This window comes from Aythya marila, assembly GCF_965140915.1.
Source record: "Aythya marila genome assembly, chromosome: 7".
NCBI lineage: Eukaryota > Metazoa > Chordata > Aves > Anseriformes > Anatidae > Aythya > Aythya marila.
The window spans coordinates 4,021,845-4,034,193 of NC_139048.1; the positions used below are offsets into that span (position 1 = coordinate 4,021,845).

Genomic DNA, 12,349 nt, shown 5'->3' on the forward strand with positions numbered 1-12,349 from the left:
CTTGTGGACACTGCATGAAGATATTTGCTCCAGCTGATAGTTGGTGGGGAGTGGGGTGAGCAGCTCATTCCCCAGAGAATGAAGATCTTGTTTTCATGACAGTTTCTTTGATTCTTTTTCTTAAATATGTAGAAAGGAAGGAAGGGAGTATAATTATGCAGAAATCTGGCTAAGCGTAATTGCTATTCAGAGCATCCCATGAGGCCTAAAAAGGCTTTGGAGGGCAGTATATTTAACCCAGAGCAGAAACACTGAATACGTGTGAATATTTCAGAACTCCCAGATTTCACCCAGTCAGCTGTTTTATTCTGAGAAGATTTTAAGGTGAGAAATCGGTGAGGTTCAGACTTAGCTGAGGCTCTCTGATCCATCCAGAGCTCACATACACTACGATGTAGGAAACTTGTGGATGCGTGTTTTTAAGTCAGTCTCTTAGTTATCTGTATGTGATCTTGCAGGTGTATTTGAATTCTGTTTGGCTCCCAGTCACAGCTGTAGTTTGGAAGCTGTTTTGCATTCTACTTTTAAGTTATATATGGTTTCACTTCAAAAGGGATTCCCGTGATTTTTTTCTTTGAGATGCTGCTGAAAGCTATAACTAAAGTTGGATTTAGGAAGGGAAAATCTCCTAATCTTCAGTATTTTCATACTTAGCTCGTGCTTTGTTACCTCGACATGTTAGCAATGAAGTCACTGAGCACTACCCATGCAGACTGAAACCCGACAGTGGCTTCCCTTAGTGGTAAGAAAGGGGTACAGAGAGCTTTCCTCCTGCGGTGTGCTAACACCCAGACCTTGGCTAGGGCAGGCACAGCTGCACAACTTCAGATAAGGCGAGCCCTGCGAGCGTGGCACCCAGCTCTGCCGTGGCACCGCAGAAGCAAGCAGACGTTGTGCGGATGGTTTACTAAAGCAGACTGCTCGTTCAGATAAACACATCTACTTATGTCTACACGGTGGGGTCCTCTTGACGGAGGATGAACCGTGCACTATCGGAGCAGTAGATTTTGCCTTCCTAGCCAGCGTTTGTGCTGTTGCTGTTACAAACCTGAAGCTGGGCTGTGGGACCCGCTCGGGATCCTCGGGTCTCCCTCCTCCTGCCCCCACTCCGCGACTGGGGCCGCCGCCTTCCTCGGTGGGACACCCTTTCTCCCGGTGGGACAGGCGGGATCCCCGCAGCATCCCCCGGGAGAGGCCTTGCCGGGAGCTCCCAGCGAGCCGAGGCTGCAGCCGATGCTGCGCCGCTCCCGGCGGGGGGCGATGCCCAGCGGGACCCGGAGCCGGCTGGGTGCGGGTGTGTGCGGGTGTGTGCGGTGCTTCTGGGGGTGTGTGCGGTGCTTCTGGGGGTGTGTGCGCTGGGGGGGCACAGCCGGAGCCCCCCCCACCCCAGCGGAGCCGAGCACGCCTCCTCCCGGGCTGCGCAGCGCGGCCGGGGAGCGGCGCGGGGCTGCTCCCTCCCTCCCTTCCCCTTCCTCCCCTTCCTCCTCCTCCTCCTTCTCCTCCTCCTCCTCCTCCTTCCCCCCGCAGGGGCGCGGATGGGAGGACGAGCAGAGCGGCGGGCGCGCCTCCCGGCGCGGTGCGGAGCGGTGCGGAGCCGAGGTAAGGCTGAGCCCAGCTGAGCCAGGCTGAGCCGGCTCCGGGGGGGCTCTCCGACCGCCTGCTCCCCAAGTTTGGAGGCGGCAGCACTTTGCGGGAAGTTGGGCGGCACCGCGGGGCTTCCATGGGGACACCTCGGGCTGCCCCGCTTTGCTCCGAGGGGAAGGCTGGCGAGCCCCCATCCTCCCGGGGATATCTGGGGGGGACACGAGGGGCTGCACCCCCGGGGCTCGGCCGGTGGGGAGAGGTGTCCCCCCTAAGCGTGTCCCCACGGTGACAAAGGGACCGCCGCTCGCTGTCACCCCGCAGGGAGCTGCGCCCTGGAGAGGGAGCAGGCGCCCGGCGAGCGGCTCGCCCGGAGAGCTGCACCCAATTCCCGCACCGCATCCTCCCTAGAATTAAGCCCCGGAGGGATGTTGCCGCTCGCCGCTGCTTATTTTTCGGTGAAAAGGGGTATTTCTTCAACGCGAGCTGTTGGCTGGTAAAAATAGCTTCGTGGCATGCGTTTGCTGAGAATGCAGTCAAGGTTTGGTGGCGGGTTATTATGGTTAGGCTCTTAAGCAACAGTCCCCTCGCTGAACTTTGGTGGTGTCGTACATGGTGAGTTGGTGGCTTTTCGTTGTTGTTGTTGCTTCCTGTGCTGCCTCATTGTGATACTACAGCCGTACCCTGCGGTGAAGTCCCTTACGTGGTCACAGCCAGGTTTGTAGGTTAATGGGATAGACGGCAACATTGCTAGGGTGCTGCATCTCAACACCCACCAAACTTTCCAGTATGGAAATGTATTTCTGTCTTATTCCATGGTTTTGGGCCTAAAGACGTCTTTGTATTGATTTGCTTGCATATGACATAATAAATGTTTCACTTCTTGAATCGTGTTGGCCGGAAAAAACACTCAGAAAACGTTCTCATCTGAAGAATAAACATGTGCCTTTTGCGTTTAGTGACCAAGGAAAGAGCAGAGCAGTTAGCTGAGCAGATTACAGGTTAAACCCCAAAGTTTGCTGGAGCTAGTTGTGAAGGGTAAATATTTGTAAGGTTTGAATGAAAATTGTATGTGCTCATTTGTGTAAAAAACTGCTTTATTGAACAGCATCATACTTGATACTAACTGGGGACTACTAGGTCTCTGCCAAAAAGGGAAGCTTACCTTAGTGAGAGGTCACAGCATCTACAGGATTTATATGTATTCTACAGGATTTATACATATATACTTATATTTATGCTATTTATATAAAGTAATGTAAGTATTTGATATATAATGAAACACACACATATATACATACTCACTCATAAGCAGTAAATAGTAATGAAATAGATATCTTAAGGTTTTCTTTGTCACTGATCAAAATGTTGTCACACATCTCTTGGCCTGAGAGCTTCTCTGCTGCTGGTGCCATTTCACTCTTGGGCATTGAGTCAAAGTATTCATCTGGCTCTTCTTATGCCAAAAGGAAGAAAATCAATTTGAATGCAGAAAAGAAGAAACTACTTCTATGAAGATTTAGTAGTGAAACTAATCTTTTTTATTTTTATATTTTTCCTTTAAATGGCATTTATATCCTATGTCTGTAAGTGCAGTCAACATGCAGTTCTGAAATCAATAACAAAATAGTTTCATGGTTCAAATTTTGTAACAGGAAGACTAATCTCAAATTCAGAGTGCTTTATTTGAGGTTTTGGAACAGGAACATGATGAAACAGCGGAGATTTGCATGACAAAACACTTAATTCCACTAATGCAGTGGAAGACAGTAATGGATTTTATCTTCTTTGCTAAACAAAAAGTAGTTATCTGAAAACTACAAATGAGCAGGTTGAAGCAGACTCTCATATTTGGGTTATTTCATGTAGTTGAAGTGGAAGGATAAGTTATATAATCCACTAGCAGTATTAGCAAGGATGGGATTATAAAGGCATAATCAAAGAGAGGTAAATGAGATACTGCTTATATTTTAACACTATATTAACAGCACAGCGATTGTGCTATTTGTGTCCAGAAGTAGCGTAAGTTTGGAGTTGAATTATTTCTTACTTTTTTTTTTTTTTTTTTTTTTTTTTTTTTTTTTTACAAAATATTGCTATATAGTTACTGTCTAGAATTGATGTATTTGTTAGAAGGAGACTGGTAACTATAAAATTAAAGTAGTCTGATGTACACAGCAAATTTTTATGGTGAGAAAAACAATGAAAGTAGCTAGAAATCATAGGCCCTCTGGACAAACTAAATACACTTGTGCAAAAATAATCATGAACTGTGACAAACAATTTTAATAATAGAGATTGACAAGTCATTCTTTTGCTATTTATCCTCTGTGCTAAAGTCCTCTGAGTGCCTGCAAGCACCTCATAACAGTCTTGGAACTTGAAGTGTCACTGAAAGTGTTTTTTTTCTTTTTGTGGCCTGATAACCTGCAACCTGTGGCAGGAGCTCTATGACAACTGGGACTTTCAGTGGACAGAGATGATGTTTGTAGCCCAGGTGATTTCAGTGGGCATTGTATGTGTTCTTAAACATGGACTATGTACTAAAATCTCTCTCTAAGTGTTTATTTATACTTAAGGTCAAGTTGCTAGGTGGATGACAGCAAACTTCCAAAGTTCATGGGGCTATTGTTAAACATGATGCTACACTTCCCATCACCCAATAGGGATCTTTTTCTCAAAATTCCTCTGCTGCCTGGTAAGGGGATCCTTCACATTATTAAATACCTTTCCATGACTGAGTACTTCCCCACATGCTCAAAGGAGCAAAATTTTATGAAACTGTAGCTCAGCATTGTGTTACCTTTCCATTTTGTGTTTTAAAAGTTGTTCAGATGCTCATTGTCCAAAAAAAAAGATGTTCGTCATATCTTTCTCTGGAGACAAACAAGCAGCAGCAGGCCGATTTTGTCTAAATTACAACAATTTAGGAAGTTGGAACATCCAGCTGTGCTCTTTCAGTACAGATACATCATTCAGGTGAAGAGAGACATGACTTAAATAGGTACCAATATATTCCCTCTGCCTCCGAAGTCTTAATTACTCTTGCAGTTACTACGTCCTTAAAGGCTGTATATCCTGCCATTAAAAACTGCAAGGAAATGTGCTGTTAAATCATTCAGCACTGCTCTGGAAACTCAGGTGATGCGAATTGCTGTTTCCAACATCTTGGAGAGTTTTTAGGAGCCTCCCCTAGTTTGAGCTGAGTTCCTTAACTGCTTTCTTGAGGTTTCAGCTCCTCCCTCGCCCCACCTATTTTTCTCTTTACCTTGCACAGGGAGGGATAACTGAGTTTCCACCACACTCCTTGGCTGGACTTACGTTGCTCAGCTGGAAGAACCCAAAGTGCAGTGGAAAAACAAGGTAGATTTCCAATAAGAGAGCGTTTTTTTTAGTGCCTTTCCCCACAAATTAGTTTTTCTTATTTATTTATGTTTCTAGCAGAGTGCACTGTTTTTCTTACTGAAGAACTGCAGAGCCAGATTTGAGTCTAAATACAGCTATTCACATGAGGGGATGGGATCTGTGAGCTCCTACAAGCTCTTATCTCAGAGCAGCCTGAATTACACTGATCTTTCCACTCTTACTGCAATTTCACTAAAATTGTCTGGCTATGTACAACATTGTTGACCCACTCTCTTAGAGATATGTGGGGCTGTATGTGCATCTAACAGAAAGCGTGTTGTACAGTTGGTCACACTGGCTGTTTGTCTGTACGACCTTTTCATTTGTGTTTCCCTGTCCGAAGGACGTGATTACAATTCTGCCCCGGTTGCTCGATTTGATTTTTACATGCGAGGGAGACAGGAAAGCTACCGAGGAGCTGGAGTGCAGCAGGCGCACTGCAAAGGGAGCTCTGTAATCCTTTGATTACACAGCTGTGCCCGACATGCCACTAAACAGCACTTTAGGGGCAAGCAGTTAATGTAGCTTTTCCATGGAATATTTATTAATTTATGTTACACCTGGCTTCCAGCAGCTGTTGGACGTGGCTTGCAAGCACTGGTTTTAAGGAGCGTGGAACCCTCCCGAAGAGGATACAACCAGGTGAAGTGCTTGATGCCTAGCGAGAAGAAACAAAATAAACCCAAGTCCAGTTGGGTAGTGGCGGCTGATGGCAATGATGGGGCAGCTGTGACTGTGATGAGAGATGAGACGCGATGGTGGATGTGAACAGGAGCCCGTGGTAGGCTCTGGCTGAATGACCTCTCTGTGTCCTTCCATGGCAGTGCACTGAGGTTGTGGACTTGCCAACGCCAACTCACAGCCCTGCTGCTTCCTATTCCCAGATCCAGCTTCTCGGTGTTCCCACAGTGGCTTGAACTACCTGAAATGTGTGTGCTCCAAGTCTCTGAAGTGGAATGTCTGCTGGTTTCCTAGTGAGCTTGCCAGAACTCAGGTAGTACCCATAAGCTAACCCAGCTCCATCAGTGTTTTTGGAACTCCTGTTGCAGCAGCCCTTCCTTGCTTGGGTTGCAGAAAGTGTCTAAGGTCACCACAGTGGCATAGAGTGTGGGAGGAAGTTGGCTGCCAAGGTGTCTGCTCTCTTTGTAATGGCTTTCCTTTGAAATGAACTCATTTGTGTGTTGAAACGTGGTTTTGGGTAGTAGGGAAATGACAAAGGCCTTGGAATTTCACCCTAAGATGGAAGTGAAGCTAGAAAGGCATCATATCTAATAGGATGTCCACAGTTTCATTAAAAACAAGGCCCTTGCCCTTCCCCAGACTGAAATTCCTCCACAGAGATTGCTTTTGGCAGCCCTGATGCAAGTGCAACTTTGGGCTTTCAGTCTAACCCCTACAGGCAATCTAAAATGCAGGAGCCAGTGTCATGTCCTAGATTACAGACCCCTAAACCATGCATTTTGAGTGTAATTCCTGCTGTTTTTTGTTTGTTTGTTTGTTTGTTTGTTTGTTTGTTTGTTTTTTTATACAGCAATAAGTCCATTTTGAGGCTTTACTTGATAGGATTGAAGAATAGGTAGTACTGAGATCCCTAAAATTTAGTTATAAATGTTCTTTTTTATACCAACAACTACTAAATTCACACTTTTTAATTTATAACTTAATGTGCTATTATTTAGACTCATCAAATATGCATGTCACTTTATATATACTTGTGTTTTATAATGCCAACTTTCTATCGAGTGTAGCTGTTCCTCACTGTGAAGTGCACAGTGTACAAAGCAGATGTGTACCTAAACAGCAAAATATTAAAACTGACTGCTTTTCATTTGCTTCATGTCTTCCAGGATGGAGAAATGTGCCTCATAAGGAGATATTTTTCTTATATAAAACGTCAATGTTCAGTGTGGGTGAAGGTACCTTGCTATCTTACCATAAAATTAGAAGAGCTGATGAGATTGAAAAAGACTTCTGCATTATTATTTTCTAGTATGAATTCAAGCAAAGCTTAAAACTGCCTAGTTTAAGTCGGGCATGTCAACTTCTCATGGAATATCAGGAAGTGCTTTCCTTTCATATAATGGCAGTCTTAGCACTACAGATGACTTTTAATGGGGAAGAACTATGATATCAAACCAAAAGAGAAAAGAAAAAATGAAAGGTTTCTAGAAGTACAAAGAAAACAAAATAAGCCTGCTTTGAAAAATGGCAAACTTCTGTAAGATACATAGGAAAAATAATGAAGATTTGTATGCAATATGTCTGTATAAGGGATGGAAGATGCCTGATAAACCGTAGTGTCAAACGGGCACTACAAAAGTGAGCAGCACAATAGGTGTCAGTTTGAAACGCTGGATAACTTCAGATGAAGATGACAATGTCCTTATGTGCTATATGTGTCCAGTTAAAATTCAGGTCTTGGAGCTATATGGAAAAAAGTGCTTAATTTAAGTGCTTTAGGTCTGGCATGAAATTAGCTGTGAGATACAAAGAAATGGGAGAGACATTTTGAAAAAAGTAATAGAAATCAGGACCCTGGAAGGTTTTGCACATGATTTGAAGAAAATGTGAGCTCATTGTAGTGCCTAAGATTGGATATAATGGCCTATGGATACTAGAATTTATTAATTAATTTATTAATCCAAAAAAGGAGGAGGAGTATGTTTGGTACAGCCAGGAGATTTAACTTTAAAAAGCTGGAAATAAAAGAAAATCAAGAAGGATGGATTATTAGGTTGTTTAACAGGTTTATCATGCAGTGAGATGGGTTTGCCTGTGAGCCCAGCTCTTCCTTTGGAAGCTTCATCCCTTGAAAATTCTATATCTGATTTTTATCTAATACTCCTTTCCAAACTCTTGTATTTTGGCTACTTGTTAGATCAGAAATTTGTCTTCTAACTGAGCTGTGTAGATATTAAATAGATAATGTTAAGTAGACATTGTTAATGTTAAATAAGTTAAACTGAAATCTGAAATTTGTAGGACTTCCCAGGAACATTGAAAGTTCAGTAGTTCATAGACCTGTTTCACAGTGTGATGCCAAAGGTTGTGCTCTTCTTCCTTTTGTGATTATGATTAGTGCATTTGTAGGGTTACTGCTGTAGAGTTTGTCCTTCTGGCTTGATTGCCAGGGACTGAGAAAATTGCCTGGATCCATTCCTCTAAGGGATTTTGTATGCTATTACGTTATGTATGGAAGAGGGGCAGGTTGCATGTGTACATCAGGTCTGATGGCAGGTCAGCTTCATGAAGGCATATGGGTTCATGCTGTGCAGTTGTGCTCCAGGATTAGGGTTACTTCACTTGTTTTGTGGCTCTCTGGATTTCTAGATCATAGTTTTGCATCCATTGCAAATGCAAAGGTTAGATAAGTGACTGAATTTTGCTGTGTGAAAGCTCCACTGTGTGAAGGGTTACCAATAACAGTTACCACATTTGTTAGTTACTACATTACTGCTGAACTTGTGGTCTCTTCATTAAAAAGACAAAAACATGTTCTTGAACATTTTGGCATTGAGTATTGAGCTTTAGGCTGTGAGCAACTTGTTGGACTCATTCATAAAGTAAATAATTTAGATGAAAAAAAAAATCATAAATTATAGTGCTATAAAAACAGTATCTCAGGTTGAGGATTAACTTGCCTGAGGAACAGATAAGGATAAATCATAATGAAACCAGTATTGCTCTTGACATTCAGTATTAAAATTACTTTGCAAAGCTATTTATGCCAGCTTTAAAACAGTTTCAACAAGAAATGAGATGTGAGAGGTGAACAGAAGGGAACAGTGGAACCTAAGCTCATCTCTCTCATTATAGGAAGGAGGAAAAATTGATTTGTTTAACATTGGGCTATTTAAATACTGAAGCATTTAACTCTTAAGAGTAGGTTTTAAAACACTGCTAAGGAAAACAGTCAAATTAAAAATACACAACATAGTAAAATGCAATTTATATTGGTAACCAGGGAAATCCCACGTGGATTTCTCTTCCGTTAGGTTAGGTCAGGAGCAGCTCAGCTCTGGGTTTTCACTGATGTAAGGGGGACAAGAATTTGGCACCTCAAACATGGGCACAGAAAATGTTCTCCAGTTGTTCTGGAGAATTTTGTCATTGATTACGTGTGTGTAAGGAGTCATGTCCCAGCTGTGCACCCTTTTCTGCAAGACAGGGAGCCTTGCTGGGAGGCTGCATCAAGGAGTGTATCGGCCAGACAAGCTTTTGCCTTGCATCCTCACTAGAAGGCAACACCACCCTCTGCTTCCCCACATCATAGGTGGGAAAACTCCATCTTGTTGGACACATCCTTGTGCTTGCACAAGGACAGACCACGCAGCTGAGTTGTCCCATTGGATGCAATCTGTCTCTCTTGCTGATGACTGGAGCTGATCACTGTTTACATGCCATACCTGGTCTAGCAGTAGAATCATAGAATCCTAGAACCATTATGTCTGGGAGAGACCTCCAAGATCATCTGGTCCAACCATCTCCCTACCACCAACATCACCCACTAAACCATGTCCCCAGGCACCATGTCCAACCTTTCCTTGAACACCCCCAGGGATGGTGACTCCACCACCTCCCTGGGCAACCCATCGCAATACCTGACTGCTCAGTGTCCCCGTGTGTCTTCTCCTGGCCCTGCCCTGCAGAGCAAGTGGCCTGGGACACACAGAGATTTTCTTTGTACTCTTCCTGAATGTTGAAGGCGTTTGGGGTGTTCTCTGGTGCCTTTAACACTGCCACATCTTGACAAGGAGGAGCTTTTAGTTTAAGTCTTAACACTGCCTTGTGTTATTTTTTTTTTAAAACAGATTTCAGTAACTCTTTGGGTAAAATGCACTTCATAAGATGGCATCAAGTCATTTGCTGCTTATTTCTGGATGCAGCTTTAAGGATTTAGTATTCTTGTTGTTTGATATCATGGTTACAACATTGCAATAACTCATTTTGGTTTAATATTGCAGAATGCATAAAAAGCTTCTGCTGGGATTTAATAGCTTTGTCTTTTAATGGTACCCATTAAGTGGGTGTAATCTCTCCAGTTGTCTAGGTTTTCATCTCACTATACTAGTACACCGGATAATAAATGACAAAAGCTGTAAAAAAATGTACTGTGAAAATACAAGTAACCATGTAAATATCAACAAGGTTTTTTTTGTTGGACTATTATAATTCTAGATATTTTGCCAATATTATTTTCTAAGGCTTTTCACTATTACAAAATAAAGTGAAACTTTATGACAATATATTGTTGTGCATTAAAAATATGTGCTTGCTACTAAAACAAGATTCTCCCAAACATAATCACTAAAAATGATACATTGCAGTATCTTAACTTTGTGTATCTTTAAAGATAACAAATAATTCTGAAACAGCAAATATCATTAAGTTACATTTAACAACAAACTTCAGGGTTTCAAATTAGGTAGTATAAATGCTGCACTCATTCCAAACAGCAGTTCTCAGGATGAACTTCTGGCTTCATTGAAGTCAATGAAAACTCTTCCTGCTGACTTAAGCATGCCAGGATTTAAAAAAAGATATATAAAATGAAATAAATTGAAATGGGATTTTAAGAAGTTTTCTTCTTAATGAGTTGCTGGAGTCATTCAGATGTAGTTTTATGTTCTTTAGTTCAGCTGGGAAATTCTAAGGTGAAGATGATGTCTGGTGGGGAAGAGAGCGTATGAAAAGAAAATGTTTCCAGTTGAAATAACATAGCACTGGTTGTGTTATCCCATAGAATAAGAATACCCTGAGTTGGAATGGACCCCCAGGGATCACTGAGTCCAACTCCTGGCTCCATACAGGCCTACCCAAATATCAGACCAGGTGTCTGAGAGCGTTGTCCAAATGCTCCTTGGACTTCAGCAGGGTCAGTGCTGTAACCACTGCCCTGGGCAGCCTGTCCCAGTGCCTGACCACCTCTGGGTGCAGAGCCTTTTTCTAACACCCAGTCTGAACTGCCCCTGTCACAGCTTCATGTCAGAGGTCCCCATTTTTGGAGACCCACTTTGGTGCTAATGAAAGCTGAGTGTGCAGGTGGACATTCCTGTTACAGATATTTTGTCTTCTAAAGTGATGGAAACCCCCAAAGCCTAACTGTTAGAGTATTGCATTGTTGCATTGTGTGGATAGGAATTTGGGCAGGTGTTTTTTTATTTTTTATTTTTAATACATTTTTTCTTCATCAAGTACGGTGTTCAGGAATAGTTTTAGGGACATATTTAGTGTTGTCCTTCTGGCACCAAGGATTTTTAAGTAGCAACTGAATAGGAGGAAGGAATTAATGTGATTTAGTGTTGTCAAACTGAAAATGAAGTTCCTCCTAACACATCCTTCGAAGAACACTCAATGGCTCTGGATTTAGCCTGCCATCCGCTTTATTTCCCTGCGATATTTTTGCACTTCCTCTGCTGATAAATATTTAGAGTCTGTTTATATTTCATCTGATTTTTTGCTAGATAGTGCTTACAGACTCTTTCTGTAAACACTTATTACTGAAGAAATTGGTATCACAAGCCTTGAAATTGCAGTGATGGCAATTTTGTAATTTTAACTGTAGCTGACCATATATTTGTTAATTATCCAAGAGAGGCTTATTGCTTTATAAAAGTGAACTTCATTTCTGGCTGCAAAAGCTAGAAAGGTAGCTGTAATTGCTTTGCCTGGAGTGCAGGTTTAGTTGCAGAGGACTTGGATGGATTAGATGTGACCAACACTGAGGATCAAGAAGGGATGAAAAGAGGAAAGACTTTCATGTTTGTTAAAGTTTTAGTCACCAGGATCTTGTTAAACTCAGAATAAAAATCATAATTTTTTTTTTTTTTTTTAAGTTAAAATCTAATGAAAAAGCCAAACCTATGTTAATTTATTCAAGCCCTTGAAGGATTTCCTTCTCAAAATTGTGTGCAGTCTCTCCTTACAGCATGGCTCTGTGATTTTAACTGGGGTTGCCTGGCTATATCTTAGTGCTGTTTTGCCATGCCTTGCTAATTCCTTTTTGGAGTAATGTTTTTTTCCTGATGTGAATATGACAACCCCACTTTAATTAGCTAACAGCAGTTGCCAGGGATCACAGTGCCTGAGAGTCTCAGAAGTGTCTGTGTCAAAATAAATAAATAAAACATCTAAAAAGCTTTACAGCTTTACTAAGAAGCAATAAACTTAATTGAAATGGTTAACAGCATTGAAATGACTTGCCTACTTATATTACAGCATGTAGCCACCAGATGTCACTTATTTTGTGCACTGTGCTAGGAGAAATATGCCCTTGTATGTGAAATACTTAAAAAAAAAAAAAAAGGCAACTTGCTCTGAATGGGTTTGTTTCTGTTTGTATTCCTAATTGGCATGTTACTTC

At 42.1% G+C, this 12,349-nt stretch overlaps 1 protein-coding gene across 4 annotated transcripts in view; it reads left to right on the forward strand.

The window, feature by feature from the left end:
* The first annotated feature begins 1,115 nt into the window (after positions 1-1,115).
* Positions 1,116-12,349, forward strand: part of CHST15 (carbohydrate sulfotransferase 15) — a 45,580-nt gene continuing 34,346 nt past the window's right edge. Inside the window, exon 1 of one of the 4 annotated variants that reach the window (XM_082765138.1) lies at positions 1,116-1,135. The gene's annotated coding sequence lies outside the window, so the exon portion shown is untranslated. Of the gene's footprint in view, positions 1,136-1,514; positions 1,600-5,607; positions 5,629-5,661; positions 5,981-12,349 lie in introns of those variants that run through there. The other 3 variants (XM_082765135.1, XM_082765137.1, XM_082765136.1) reach the window with 3 other exon arrangements.